Below are 16,422 nucleotides of genomic sequence, written 5' to 3'. Positions count from 1 at the left end.
GGAATACATTTTTTTAGTATTTTGGCCGAGTTCGCCTTATCCCGACAAACTTCATGAATTTTATGCGGTTCACCGCACTTTTCGACGAACTTCTATATTATGATAGAGTTCGCTACACCCTCTACAAACTTCTTTTTGTCTTTCTCCATAAATACCAGATCGAATGGCTATATATTAATTATTTTTATGAAATAAAAAACATAATAAAAAATAAGAAAGTTCATCTAAAATATTAAAATTCATAAATCCGTCCCTCGCAGTTGACTTATAATCTTTTCAGATCCTTCATATTCAATATCATTATCTGTTCATAATCATTCATCCTATATAATTTAAATTAATATAAAAAATAAGACAACAAAGCAAAAAATATTATTCATAAAGTCATATTATTAAGTAAAAATTCTAAAATATAAAATCAAAACATAAACTATAACATTATCACTAAATTAAAGTTCAACAATAACGATAATAAAAATTCATAGAAAGAAAAATTTAAAAATAAAATTTAGAGACAGTTTATGTCATCTAATTTAAAAAATTTTAGCCATTCAAATTGTTGATTGGAATCATCACCTAATGTAATAAAAGTTTTTTTATATTATGGCTTAGCCATTAATCTAATGTCCAAATAAAACTGTAAACTATATAATTCTAGACTAGGTAATTTGTGCAGCAACTTGATGCAATTCTCTATGGAGCAAGGATCATCTTCCTTTTTTTTTTTGGTTTCCCACGGTATCCCCCAACCCGGCAGGTCAAGGACTAATCTGCCGCGGTACTAAGCTCCATTTAAAGGTTTGCCGCTGGCCAATGAATTGCTGCATGCACAAGGCGGGATTCGAACCCCCAACACTATTTACAGCTTTTGACTCTACACCAACTAAAATACGATCAAGCAAATCCCATCATCTAAATACTATTTTAACTCATTTCTCAACTTTTTTTGCCAAAAGTTTTCCTTCTTTTCTTTTTAGTAGGACTTTGAAACAATTGTATAATTAATAATGTTTTCTTCAACAAATTTATTTGTATAAATAATATCATAAAAACTAAATATTATAAAAATTTTCATTCTCAAAATTCTCATTATTCTGATTATTAAATTTTTCAGTATTTGAATTTTCTGATAGAGCTCAAGTACCATAACCAATAGCTACGATGTCCTTGAAACATTGTTCAAAATTATTTAAAAATTTAGAACCTTCATTCTTAAATTACGGAATTCTGGATTAATATATTTAAAATATTCAAGAGAATAAATATAAATTTAAAAAAATTAACTTATATATTATTTTGTAATGCAAAATTAACATACATTAATTTTGTCAGTCTACCAAAATTCATAAACTAACATTATTTTTTTTATAATCCCAACTAAGACCACTATCTTGTCCAACTAATTTAACCCATAATTAAAAATAAGATTTAAAAGTATTTCATTTATTTTTTAATTATCTATGCATATATAAAAGTCTTATTCTCTCTCTAATTTTTTTTTTGAAATTTTTTCAACAAATTTTATTAAAATATTTATTAGGCCTATTATTATTTCGTATCTCTTCTACACAAATAACAAAAATATTTTAGTATTTCAATTATCTCATTTTACTTTTACAGTTTTTATTTCTCTTTTATTTGTTGTATTCTCATTTTCAAATGTTCACTTCACTGCAATTTTTTTTTAATTTAGCTTTAGAGCTATATTATATAAATTATAAATTACATCAAATTCTATAATATATAATGTTAACGAAACAAATTGTACGAAGAATAATAATAATGAATATAATAACAAACCAAACGAAAATAAAGCAATGTGACGCTTGTTATTTTTTATGTGGGAGAGAGAAGTGTATAGCAAGAAGGTGGGAATAGAAGTGTGTTTCACATTGGTATGGGGTTAATAAATCGGTGCATCCGATTTGTTTGTTTTATTTTTTTTCAAACAAACAATCACAAATCGGACGGTCCGATTTGTGAATTCGAAAAAAAAAATATTTTAATGTTAAAATCGGACCGTCTGATTTCTATTTTAAAAAATAAAAAAAATAAAAAATGCAAAACGGACCCTCCGATTTGTAGTTAATTTTTTCCTCCAAACAAATCGGACCCTCCGATTTGTAATTTATTTTTCCCTTCAAACAAATCGGACCGTCCGATTTGAATAAAACACCATATAAAAAAAAAACACCCAATCTTCCAATAATAATGTATTACACATATATTTAAACAATATAAAAAAAAATTAGCCGCAATGTGATATCAAACCAAATAAAAATCACGAACAATATAATAACAATAATAATAAAATAATAGCAAAAGCAATAATAATAATAATGTGAAACGTGTTATATTATATTAAGCCAAGGAATAAGAACTACAATCAACTATAGCTGTATAGAACGTGAATGAACAAAACGCCAAAAAAGGTTAAAAAAATTAAGAACATGATGTCTTGAATTTGTTGAATGTGTAACAAAAATAATACTAAGGATCATGTTTTAACTCTCTCTCTCTCTCTCTCTCTCTCTCTCTCTCTCTCTCTCTCTCTCTCTCTCTCTCTCTCTCTCTCTCTCTCTCTCTCTCTCTCTCTCTCTCTATATTAAATCATTAAAAGTTTTATCTCAAAATATTTGTATGATTTAAATATTATTAAAATTTGTTATTTTTAATGTACATCTATCAATAAAAAAAGGGTAAAAATTGTCTTTTTAAAATTTTAGTAAGGATATTTTTGTTTTTCAATGATTACGAAACATTTTTTTTTAAAAAAGATATTTAAAAAAAGATGTAAATTGTATATTTTCAAAAAAAATATTTTTTATTTTTTAATATTTTTATTTTATTATTAAAAATTTTTCCACATTAAAAAATAAAAAATCTTTTTTATTGAAAAAATATTTTATTTTATCAAGTTAATAGCATCCAAAAAAATACTAAATATTGCTAACATTTCTAATCTAAGTTGAAAAAATAAAATTTCATTTTCTAACCTCTTCATTAATGTTACCAGCAATATGGATAATTTCATCCAATCGGTAAATATGATTCAGGTCGTCTTCCATATCCACAATTTTGAACCTTGTTGTTTGGAAGTCTAAAATTTCTCTCTCGTGTGGAATATGGTGGGAGGAGTAAAATGTGACTGTAAATCATATCAAACTGATTCGAACTCTTATATAGAGTATGCTAACATTAAATCGAATCAATTGATTTTGATCTACATAGATAAGATTTTCTACTCATTCGATTTTATTTGATTTAATTTACCTTGTATTTCTCTCTTGTAATAAATTCAATAATGTTGATTTAATATGGTTGTATAAAGGATAATCGAATTCAATGAATTTGATTTACCATGTATTACATAAATCGAGTTTACTTGTTTTTGATTTACCATGTACTTCTAACTTGTACTAAATTGAATCCATTGATTCGATTTATATTGAAGAAGTATAATTGTATAAATCAAATTTAATTGATTCAATTTACATAAAGGGTCAAATGAGATATGTATATAACTAAGTTCAATTTAGGACATTTGTGTAATTTTGATTCTCATTCAATTTATATATGTAATTTACCCTTAGAATTTAGTTAATATTTTAACCTTACTCACGAATTTAAAAGTTTTTTAAAATTCAATAATATCTTATTCGTGGATTAAGAATTTCTCAACTATACCCTATTCGCATCCTAAAACATTCTAAAGACTCCCATATGATCTAACTCCACAATAAAATCAATTTTTTTAATCAAACGTAATATTTAATTATTTCATATTTATAAATATACTAATAAAATAAAAAATACAAAAATTAAGTCCATATTAAAAATTAAAAGCAATAAAATTATAAAAAAGTGCATGTTAAAATTACAAATAACATAATCACCAATTTATTATCAAGTTCTTGTTAAAATTTACAAACAACAATAAAATTATTGTCGCTCTTCTTTTAACTCCAATTTGTTGCAACAACATTATTACTCTTCTCCCTGTTCAATAGTTTGATGAAATTATAAAAATAAAAGAATGTGAGTTCGATCCCCAATTTTATTATAAATGTATAATAATTTTTACTTAGACACTTTTTTTGGTGTTTTTCTTTTTTCTTTACGTGTTTACTCCTCGTCGTCATTTTTTTGTTATTGCTATTATTGTTGCGGTTTTTTATTTCTTTTCCTCATCTTCTCATTCTGGTGTTATTGCAGCATTTTTTTTCTTTGTTTGATTTTTTCTCTTTTTTTAAATTTTTATTTTTGTTAAAAGAGTGAAACAAAAAAAATGAGAGAAAAAACAGATGATGAAAAAGAAGAAGAAAAGGGAGAATTTTGAATTTGCAGAATTTATCAAAAATATAGAATTGAAATATTTTAGTCATAACAGAAATTTTTAATTTTGACACAGAATTTCTTAATCTGTGACGCAAGTTTTTGTTAAGAGGGTGAAACAACAAGAATTATGAGAAGGTGAAGAAAAAAAAAGACGAAAAAAGCAAAAAGAAGAAGAAAATGATTATGAAGAAAAAGAAGAGGAGGAAAGGAGATTTTGAATTGTGAAAAATTTATTAAAAAAATAGCACCGAAAATTTTAATCGTGACACAAAAAGTCTTTTAATTTTGACACAAAAAATATAAAAAATTTAGTTGGATTTAGTTAAAAAAATTAATTATCTAATATTTTTATTTTAACTACGTATTATAATATAGGATTAACCACTAAAACTATCTATAAAATATGAAAATGTATAGGCAAGATATAAATTTACAAACTGGTACCAACAGTAATAAAAAATAATTAAATACAGTTTTTTTTATATCAATTAGGAATTCGATAAAAAAATCAGAATTTGAATAATCCCATTCAAATTTTATCCTAATTCTATTTTGGTTCCACCCACCCGTTACTCTCTTTGCGTTGTGCCTGCTTCTTCTCCTTCATTCCTTGGCGCCAACGTTGCCTCTTTGAGAATGCCACCTTACTCAACCCCCATGTTGCCTCTTTCTCCCTCACCTCGCCGTTCTCCATCGTGTCGCATCCCCGCCTTTGCGTCACTCGCCGTTCTTTAGATTTATTTATCGCGCCGCACCCCATCCCCACTCAAACCACTCTCGCATTTTGCACTGCCTCCAACCACCGCAGTGCCTCCCTCACAATTTGCAGTGTCGTCTACCATCGCAGAGCCCTTCTCGTTGCAATTCGAAGTGTCGCCGACCACCACGGCACCATTCTCGTTGCGATTCACAACCCCACCTGCAGATCATCGCCGATCTTATCAGATTTGCAGTGCCACAGCCCTCCTCCTATCGTGGTTCGTAGATCACCGCCGCAGTCCTCCTCCCCTACCACCGCCGCAGCCCTCCTTTTCTTTCCCTCAAATAAAACAAGGAAAAAGTGTTAGTTTATTGTTAAAGCATGATTTTAATCATCTAGTGTTTATGGTATTTTTTTCTCCAGGTTATCTTGTCTCATTTGATTTCTATACGAATGTGCAGGTGCATTGTAAGAACTGCGAATTAATTAACCGATTAATTAACATAAAATAATAATAATTTAATTGCCTGGAATAGATTCAAAATTTTAGAATATTAATTAGAAAATATAAATACGATTTTTGGACTCAGTAGATTTTTCTGAGTTGAAAAATGTAATTTTCTTCGGAAAATTGCGTAAAAACGCGTACCGGTAAATTAACCGGCAGTACCGACTTAAGTATGTCCGGTACTGTGCGAGAATAATAAAAATAGTAGAAAAACTTAGGAAAATAATTAAAGTTAAAAATCGGTCACTAATTTTAGAGGTTTGACCCGAAATTGGGCCAAACAGGCCAAAAACGCTAACGGATTGGACCAGACCCAAGTTAGGCCAAAACCCCACATATAAATACACTCACATGAACCCTAACACAGCCCATAACCTCATTAAATAACAAACTTGCAGCTGCAAGAGAAGAGAGCTAAAATACTATTCACTCATTATCTCTTCTAGTGGCCATATCTCGAGTTACGGTGCTTCGATTTACGTGTCGTCAGCGGCTACACGAAGCTCTCGTCGACCCGTTAGTTCTATCCCACTTGTGTAGGTAAGAACTCGAAATTCTCTGCCCAATTTCGTGCCCTTGTAAATTTGAATTTTGGGATTTTAGTTTTGAGTGAAATCTTGTGTTTTGGGTGTTTAGGTACACTTTAGCACTTGGTTTTCAGTGGATTCTCTCCTAATCAACTGTCGATAAGCTAAGCTCACTCTTATCCCTTGTAAAATTGAATAATTAAGAACCCTAGGTATTAATTGTGGTGCATTAATGTGTATAACTTGGACTAGTGATTGTTGATGCTTGTTGGAGATTGATTGGTGGTTTGATTGAGTTTGAGAAGTTGTAGAAGCTTGGTTGAGGTCAATTTGGTGATTTAGCGCATATTGAAAATCGGCTAAGGTATGGTTTTGATTTTTTCTATGTAATATATAATATTTTTGGATACTTAGGCTAGTTGACCATAGGATATGATTGAAATTGATTGTTGATAATTGTGTTGTATGATGATTTTGATGATTGTGTTAAGTGTGGTAAAGAATGATGTTGAATTATGAAATTGGATGGAATAATGATGATGGTGTGGGATGATAATGAATTTTTATGTGTGTTGATGTTGGAATATGCTTGTGAGTAATAAGATTTTTATAAAGTTGGTGATAGTGGAATATTGATGTGCAAATTATAGAGTCGTTGAGTCTATGAAGGAGGAATTGATTGGTCTAGGTGTTGAGTTGGTGGAATTATGATAGGAAGGTAAAGTATAGCATTTGATTGTGTTTTATGGTGAAATTGAATAGGCTTTGAATTAATTTGTTAGAGAATTTTGGAGGTTTAGTAACTTAGTGAACTTTTGGTAAAAATCAGTTTTTGATGAACTTCAACAGATCATATCTTGAGCTACTATTTTTGAAAATTAATGCATTTTATATCAAATGAAAGATAATTTAACAAGATTTAAAATGGTTTAAATTTTATGGAAATTTGAATTTTGTAGAAAAAGATATGATCGTTGAAAGTTAGGTATTGAAATATGAATTCTGTGAATGTTGCAGAATTTGTGATTTCTGGTTTTTGTGCGTACGCACAGCCTTGTGCGCACGGACACCCTGTTGATTTTTTAACCTGTGCGCATGCACAGCCTTGTGCGCACACACACATGGGGACATGGCTACTGATGGGAGCACTAGCACGCTCTGTGCGCGCACACAATCAATGAAGTTCTATAAGCTGTGCGCACGCACAGTCCTGTGCCCACGCACGCGTTGGAAGGTGCATTCTGTTGAGGGCGTTCGCATGCCTTGTGCGAACAAAATTAGAAAATTTTATACTTGTGATCTCTATGCATACGCACACATTTTGAAAATCCTCCTGGGTGTGCGCACGCACACCTCTATGCATACGCACAAGCCCTGTTTTTCAACTAAAATCTTGTTTTTGACTATTTCACCTTTCCAACAAACTTGTAAACTTCTGTGACACCTATTTAAGACTCTTTAAGTTATTTTCTGGTATCAAAACATGGAAAAGGTCCTAGGAGATTTAATTTGGTATTACCTTGACAAGATAGAGAACCGAGGCTTAGGTTTCTGGTGTACTGAGGATGGCTTTGGTGGAGTGAGAATGGAGAAAGACATATGAATTGAGAACTGATGAATTACTGAGTTCAAAAAGGAAATTGTGAATTGACAGTGGTTGAGATGAGTAGAGGACTTGGAGTTGCAATGATGAATCATTGATATACTGAATTAATAAATTTTTGAAAAACCATTGATGTAACATTTTTTTAAATTGATATTGTTGAGACTCTATGTGCCTGGCAGGGATGGCGGTTGGATCCCACCTATCAACGTAGCGGCGGCAGTGTTAGGTCGGTGGTTCATCCCACTTACGTTGAGATGTGAAGTCCGTGGCAAGAGTATCTCGCTCGCATCCCTTCAGATCACTAGAATGTGCAAGCACAAAATCCTGTACGGTGTTTCGAGCACCATATCTCGGGGGTTCCCAATTATGATTCTGAAGGGCGATGTCTCCATAGAGATGTGTTGGGATGACAGTTGAACTGACAATGTGATATCACAGCCAATAGGACAGGAATTCATCATGTGCATCTTCTATTTATTTGTTTGCTTTGCCGACTTGTAATTTTCTTGCCTAATTGTATAACATGCCTAATTGCCTACTTGAATTACTTGCCATATATGCCTATACTTGTGTTTTACTTGCATTGATATTATCTGTGTTTTCTACTGAAATTGAGGAGGTTCAGAAGGCGGTGGTGATGGGATCGCATGGAGGATATGTTGGTGAAGGCCATGGGACAGCGGAGAACTGTTAGACTAGAAAATCTCATAAGTTAGATTACCCTTTTTATGTTAAGGTTTTAAGTTATGCTTTACTATTTTAGTTATGCTTTAAAATGAATCTTGTGATGGATATAAAGTTCTAGGATTGCCTCTAGCATCCCGGGGTCTTATATCTTACATCACTGGGCACTATTACCATATTAAGAACCTCCAATTCTCATACCATGTTCTGTTGTTATTTTTCAGATGCAAGTTGCAACCCACCTCGATGAGTTACGCTGATGGTGACAAAGCGGATGATCCTGGATATATATTTTGGAGTCTTTTGATTATTTTGCTTAGTTCTCTCATCTTTTGTATTTACTTTTGCCTAGAGGCTTACCTTAAGAGAAAAACTTGTATAAGCTGTTTTTAATTTTCATATTTCTGTATTGTCTATATATAGCTAGCCGGCTTAAACTCCGCGAGCTGTGGCTGGCTCTTTATGACTATTATATTCTCTTATATACTTATATTTTGTTATATTATACCTCTTTCTTGTGCGTTAAGTTAATAGCTTCATGTGCACGTTTTGCGCTTTTCAAATCATGTTTTTGAGCTGTATTCTTCATTGGGCTTCTAAAATTATTATTTACTTCTAAATATATTTATGTATAAGCTTTAGGATTGTCGTAACCTCTGATTAACCTTTGCTTTACGGCTAGAGGTAAGGCTTAGGGTAATTAGGTGTTACATTTAGTGGTATAAGAGCAGTTCATCCTCGTGAGCCTGAGAAATAGACCGATTGTGCTTTATTGCATACTCTGTGTCTTTTTGTTTCATGCTATTTAGGTAATCTACTTGATATTTCATAGCATGCTTGTTTGTGAGTGCCTTTTGGGATAATTGAAGTACTAGACTTTTGATATTGAGACTATTTGGTGTAGACAAGAACCCTAATGACTACTCGCAGCCGAGGTCGTACTCATACTCGAAGAGAGAATGAGAGTAACCTGTAGACGGATAATCACACTGAACTCATGGCGGCGATGACTAACCTAGCTAACACGATTCAAGAGAGCACTACGATGACTACTCATGCTATCCGGCGGACAAGGTAATCAGCCGGAAACAAAAATGGAGCAGGTGCTGAGGACATCTTAGATGGTGTTCCAAGAACTCTAGATGTGTTTTTGAAAGTTGACCGGCCGATTTTCAATGGATCGACAAGCCCTGCTGAAGCAAACAACTGGTTCAAAGCTGTGGAGTGTACATTACAGACTCAACATTTTCTGAATAATCAGTTCCTGGAATATGCGGCTTATCAATTAGTGGGAGAAACTCAGCATTGGTGGCAAGGAGAGTGTCAATTTTTGCAACTGCAAAATATGGATATTCTGTGGGAACTGTTTCAAACTGCTTTCTACAAAAAGTACTTGCATGAGTCAATAAGGGAGGTCAGAGAGTTGGAACTCTTACAGCTGAAGCAAGGGTCCATGACTATAGCTAAATACACCAGCAAGTTCGAGGAACTCTGTAGGTTCTCGAGAATAAGTCAGGGTACTCCTGAGTCCTATGAGGGCTGGAAATGTGTCAAATACCAAGTAGAACTGAAGGAAGATATCATGTATGTTGTGGCTCCATTGGAGATTAGGAGATTCTCTTAATTGGTGGACAAGGCAACAATTGTTGATGATTATGCCAAGGAGGTAACTTTGGAGAGAAGGATGTTCGTGGCGGTACTAGTAGCAAAGTTCGTGGGAAGTATGTTCCATCAAGAGGTCGAAACTTCAAGAAGGGTAGGCATGCCCCTCAGCAATCCCAAGTTCAAGGACATATCGGAGGTATTAACCATGACAAGTATCACCAGGCGAGAGGAGGAGGTAAGCAGGTGTGGGACCAACAAGAGGAGTTAAGGTGCCCGAAATGTGGAAGATACCATCCGAAAAAGTCATGCATGGCTAGGTTCAGTGGATGTTACCATTGCGGATTGTCAGGGCATATCTCTTGACGCTGTCCTTACAAAAAGAACCAAGGTACAGACCGGTCCCAGTGACGGGGTTAAGAATCTCCAACTCGAGGTAACGATAAAATTGATAACCTAGTTTTAATCACGTTGTGGGGGACTGTAACTTGACTCTTCTTATTAGCTTATAATGGAGACAAGGATTTAGAACAAGGAAGATTAGATTAAACGACAGGCTTAGGACCAGAGTTTAGCTTAGTTTTATTTCATTTAGTTTTATTTTATGGGAGCCGTTAAGGCTGGCAAAAAACTTAGCGTCGGAAGAAATAATGGGAGAAGATAAGTCTGGTGGGCACAGCCAAGCGATTTGGGTTCTTAGTGACAACCAATTAGAGTGACATAGTAGAAGGCATGAGGAAGCATTGACACGATAAAATTACAAAAGGTGAAATGCGGTAACGACTAGAGTTAGGTTTGGCGATATTAAGTAGCAGAACACTTCATGGAAAGAGGGGCAGTTCTAGCTAAGGGTTATATACGCTTGGTGGTGAATGCGACTTTGCATGGGTTACCAACGGTTGAACAAAGTGACTGTGAAGAACAAGTATCCGTTTCCAAGGGTAGATAACTTAATGGATCAGTTGCGAGGAGCTAGAGTGAAGGAGGATAGTAATGGGAGACCTAATAGGAGAGAGATTACTAACAAATGCTTGTGACTCGATCTATCTTTCTTTTGTAATCCGTGTTGAAGAACTTTATTCCGTGACCTTTCTTGATAATTAAATTGAACGTGTCCAAAATCAAACCTTTCTTGCATGTTTCCTTTCACAAAATTCGTACTGCTTGACCTGAGCCTAAATCTATTTTAACCTAATCGAGTGTGAGGAAGATTTTTATTGAGATAAACAATCAGTAAAGACCTATTTTAATTCAATTCATCCTATTGCTTCTACCAAGAATTATTAATTTGAAATTTCTTTCTTGAGGTGCACTCTAGTTTTCTTTTTGGTGCACTTTCTTATTTTCTACAACCTTGTCTGATCACAACATAATGTATCTTTTCAAATTTCTTATGAATACCATTCAAAATTGTTTGCTTTTTTTGAGCTTGATATTCCTTTGGATAGCTTGAGCTCATTTTGACATCACATGCAATTCTCAAACAGAACCATCAATATTTTAGTTTCCTAGGATACAACTTATGAACACGAAGAATGAAACCAGTGAGTGTGTGACCTTACGAGGAGTTGTGAAGCTTCGATTTTGCAAATGGCAGTACCGATGACTGAGTCGACACACAAAGGTGCCCATTGGTGAGAACGTCAAATTGTGGAGAAGATTCCTCAAAGAACTTGAAAGAAAGACTAACCACAGAGACAATATTTAGGTCGTTGGAATTCTGTGAACCAGTTAGGACTACGATTTTGAGTTAAGCTACCACCCAGAAATTTCTAAACTTGACATGCTTTCTACGTGTAGATTATAGGGTGATTAATATAACGTTTGGTACATGATGAACTATTGAGTGCAGAGGTAACTATAGAAGGAGAAAAATAAGTGAGGAAAAATTTAGGGTTGAATTTTTGCTAAATTTAACATTTGATTTTAGTTATAATAAATAAAATTTAACGATTGTTTAGTATATTTAAGGGAGGTTGAATTAGATACATTGATGAAATTGTAAATGAATTGGATAATTAGATGTAGAATAAACGGTATGGTGGTATTGTGAATCTTGGAATTTTGTCAAATGAGTAAAGAAAATGAAGAATAGAATATTTTATGTGTTTAAAACGATTAAGTGTGTTATGAGTGTGATTGAGTGGATGGTATTGAAATTGTAGTTAGTATAAGAACTGTTGCTAGGTTTTGAAGGTGTTGAATGGTTGGAAATTGATGGGTATTGTAATTGGAGCTATGGAAAATTGCTTACGATTGAGAATTGATGAGACTTTGAATTAGGCATAGAGATGCTATAAGGCCCTAAGTTAGGAATTAGTCATAAGATGAATGTAAACCCTATTTAGGTCAAGTTGAGAAAATTCAGAAGTAAGTTTAGATTTTGTAATCCGATAAATGATGTATGACTTGATTGAATATTTGGATTAGTTAGTTAATTAGTGGCTAAAAATCAGAGTGGCGTAGCAAAAGCTTGTGGAATACAATAGCGCATGCTACTTATGAGAAGAGGTTGTAGGAAGATGACTAAACGTATCTTGGGCTTGAATACTTGAAGAGTTAGTGGGTTAATGTAAGTAAAGTTTTTTTAAGAACTAAGTTGATTGTGGTTGTCAGATTAGAATGAGTTGGGATAGGCTGTGAAGATGAGGGTAGGCAAATAAATTAGAATTGGGTGATAACTGAATGCAATTGTCATGTCAGAAAGATAGGAATTGCGATATTTGATCATGATGACTTTGGACTTAGATTGAGACAGGAACTGATTCATTTGAAGGATAGATTTGAAGAGCATCGAATTGAAATGCTAATGTTGTATTGAAGTTGATTGAAGGGAGCTAAGAGTGAGAAGGACAAGTACGATATAGGCTTGGATTCAGTTAGAATATGGAGTTATAAATAAGAATAAAAGATGCAAATAGGAAGTTGAGCCGACATGGAGGAATGAAACGATGAATGGTGAGAGGTAGATTTAAGTTGAGGAAACATTTAAGGATGATGATGGGTAAGCCAAATTTTGAGGGCAAAATTTCTTATTTGGTGGGGAGAATGTAAGAACTGCGAATTAATTAACCTATTAATTAACGTAAAATAATAATAATTTAAATGCCCAAAATAGGTTCAAAATTTTAGAGTATTCATTAGAAAATATAAATATGATTTTTGGACTCAATAATTTTTTCTGAGTTGAAAAATGTAATTTTCTTCAAAAAAATGCGTAAAAACGAGTACCGGTAAATTAACTGGCAGTATCAGCTTAAGCCTGTCCGGTACTATGTGAGAATAATAAAAACAGAAAAAAAACTTAGGAAAATAATTAAAGTTGAAAACTGGGCACTAATTTTAAAGGTTTGACCTGAAATTGGGCCAAACGGGCCAAAAACGCTAACGGGTTGGACCGAAACCAAGTTGGACCCAAGCCCCACATATAAATACACTCACATGAACTCTTAACACATCCCATAAACTCATTAAACACCAAACTTGCAGCTGCAAGAGAAGAGAGGAGAAGAGAGCTAAAACACTATTTACTCATCTCTTCCGTTGGCCATATCTCGAGCTACGGTACTCCGATTTGTGTGCCATCAGCGGCTACACAAAGCTTTCGCCGAGCCCGTTAGTTCTATCCCACTTGTGTAGGTAAGAACTCGAAATTCCCTGCCCAGTTTTGTACCCTTGTGAAATTCAAATTTTGGAATTTTGGTTTTGAGTGAAATCTTGTGTTTTGGATGTTTACGTACACTCTAGCACTTGGTTTCCAGTGGGTTCTATCCTAATCAACTGTGGATAAGGTAATCTCACTCTTATCCCTTGTGAAATTGAATAATTAAGAACCCTAGGTATTAATTGTGGTAAATTCATATGTATAGCTTGGACTAGTGATTGTTGATGCTTGTTGGAGATTAATTGGTGGCTTGATTGAGTTTTTGAGAACTTTTGGAAGCTTGGTTGAGGTCAATTTGGTAATTTTGCGCATATTCAGAATCGGCCAAGGTATGATTTCGATTTTCTCTATGTAATATATAATATTTTTGGATACATAAGTTAGTTGACCATAGGATAGGATTGAAATTGATTGCTAATAATTGTGACGTATGATGATTTTGATGATTGTGTTAAGTGTGGTAAATAATGATGTTGAATTATGAAATTGGGTGGAATAATGATGATGATGTGAGATGATAATGAATTTTTATGTGTGTTGATGTTGGAATATGCTTGTGAGTAATGAGATTTTTATAAAGTTGGTGATCGTGGAATATTGATGTGCAAATTGTAAAGTTATTGAATCTATGAAGGAGGAATTGATTGGTATAGGTGTTGAGGATGTGGAATTATGATAGAAAGGTAAAGTATAGCATTTGGTTGTGTTTTATGGTGAAATTGAATAGGCTTTGAATTGATTTGGTAGAGAATTTTGGAGGTTTAATAACTTAGTAAACTTTTGGTAAAAACCAGTTTTTGATGAACTTCAACAGATTATATCTTGAGCAACTTGTTTTCAAAATTAATGCATTTTATATCAAATGAAATATAATTTAACAAGCTTAAAAATGGTTTAAATTTTGTGGAAATCTAAATTTTGTAGAAAAAGATATGATCGTTGAAAGTTAGGTTTTGAAATCTGAATTCTGTAAAGAATTTGTGATTTCTGGTTTGTGTGCGCACGCACAGCCTTGTGCGCACGCACACCCCATAGATTTTTGAACCTGTGCGCATGCACAGCCTTGTGCACACACACACACACACACGGAGACATGGCTATTGATGGAAGCGCTAGCATGCTTTGTGCGCGTACACAATCAACGAAGCTCTGCAAGCTGTGCGCACGCACAGCCTTGTGCCCACACACACGTTGCAAGGTGCATTCTGTTGAGGGCGTTCGCACACCTTGTGTGAGCGAACAGAATTGAAAAATTTTATACTTGTGCGTACGCGCACCTCTATGTGTACGCACACATATTGAAAATCCTCCTGGGCGTGCACACATGCCCTGTTTTTCAACTAAAATCTTATTTTTGACTGTTTCACCTTCGCAACAAACTTGTAAACTTCTGTGACACCTATTTAAGACTCTTTGACTTATTTTCTGGTATCAAAAAATGGGAAAGGTCCTAGAAGATTTAATCTGGTGTACTGAAGATGGCTTTGGTGGAGTGAGAAGGGAGAAAGACATATGAATTGAGAACTGATGAATTAATGAGTTCAAAAAGGAAATTGTGAATTGACAGTGGTTGAAATGAGTCGAGGACTCGGAGTTGTAATGATGAATCATTGATATACTGAATTAATAAATTTTTGAAAAATCACTGATGTAACATTTTTTTATATTGATATTGTTGAGACGCTATGCGCTCGTCAGGGACGGCAGTTGGATCCCGCCTGTCGAGGTAGCGGCGGCGGTGTAAGGGCGGTGGTTCGTCCAACTTACGTTGAGATGTGAGGTCCGTGGCAAAAGTATCCCACTCGCATCCCTTTGGATCACTAGAGTGTGCAGGCATAAAATCTATGACGGTGTTCTGAGCACCATATCTCGAGGGTTCCAAATTATGATTCCGAAGGGCGATGTCTCAATGGAGATATGTCAGGTTGGCAGTTGAACCGACAATGTGATATCACAACCAATAGGACAAGCATTCATCATGTGCATCTTCTATTTGTTTGTTTGCTTTGCCGACTTGTAATTTACTTGCCTAATTGTATAACATGCCTAATTGCCTACTTGAATTACTTGCCATATATGCCTATACTTGTGTTTTACTTGCATTGATATTATATGTGTTTTCTACTGGGATTGAGGAGGTTCGGAAGGCGGTGGCAATGGAATCGCATGGAGGATAGGTTGGTGAAGGCTGTGGGATAGCGGAGAACTGTTAGACTAGAAAACTCCCTAAGTTAGATTACCCCTTTTTATGTTAAGGTTTTAAGTTATGCTTTACTATTTTAATTATGCTTTAAGATGAATCTTTTGTTGGATATGAAGTTCTAGGATTGCCTCTGGCATCCCGGGGTCTTATATCTTATATCATTGGGCACTGTTACTATACTGAGAACTTCCGGTTCTCATACCATATTCTGTTGTTGTTTTTCAGATGCAGGTCGCAACCCACCTCGATGAGTTGCGCTGGAGGATCCTGGATATATATTTTAGAGTCTTTTGATTATTTTGCTTAGTTCTCTCATCTTTTGTATTTACTTTTACCTAGAGGCTTACCTTAAGAGAAAAACTTGTATTAGCTGTTTTTAACTTCAGATTTCTGTATTGTCTATATATAGCTAGCTGGCTTAAACTCCGCGATCTGTGGCTAGATCTTTATGACTATTATATTCTCTTATATACTTATATTTTGTTATATTATACCTCTTTCTTGTGTGTTAAGTTAGTAACTTTGTGTGTACGTTTTGCGCTTTTCAAATCCTGTTTTTGAGTTGTATTCTTTATTGGGCTTCTAGAATT

This window comes from Arachis hypogaea, chromosome 9, assembly GCF_003086295.3.
Source record: "Arachis hypogaea cultivar Tifrunner chromosome 9, arahy.Tifrunner.gnm2.J5K5, whole genome shotgun sequence".
NCBI classification, from domain to species: domain Eukaryota; kingdom Viridiplantae; phylum Streptophyta; class Magnoliopsida; order Fabales; family Fabaceae; genus Arachis; species Arachis hypogaea.
Note: the sequence above shows the minus strand (reverse complement) of the source record.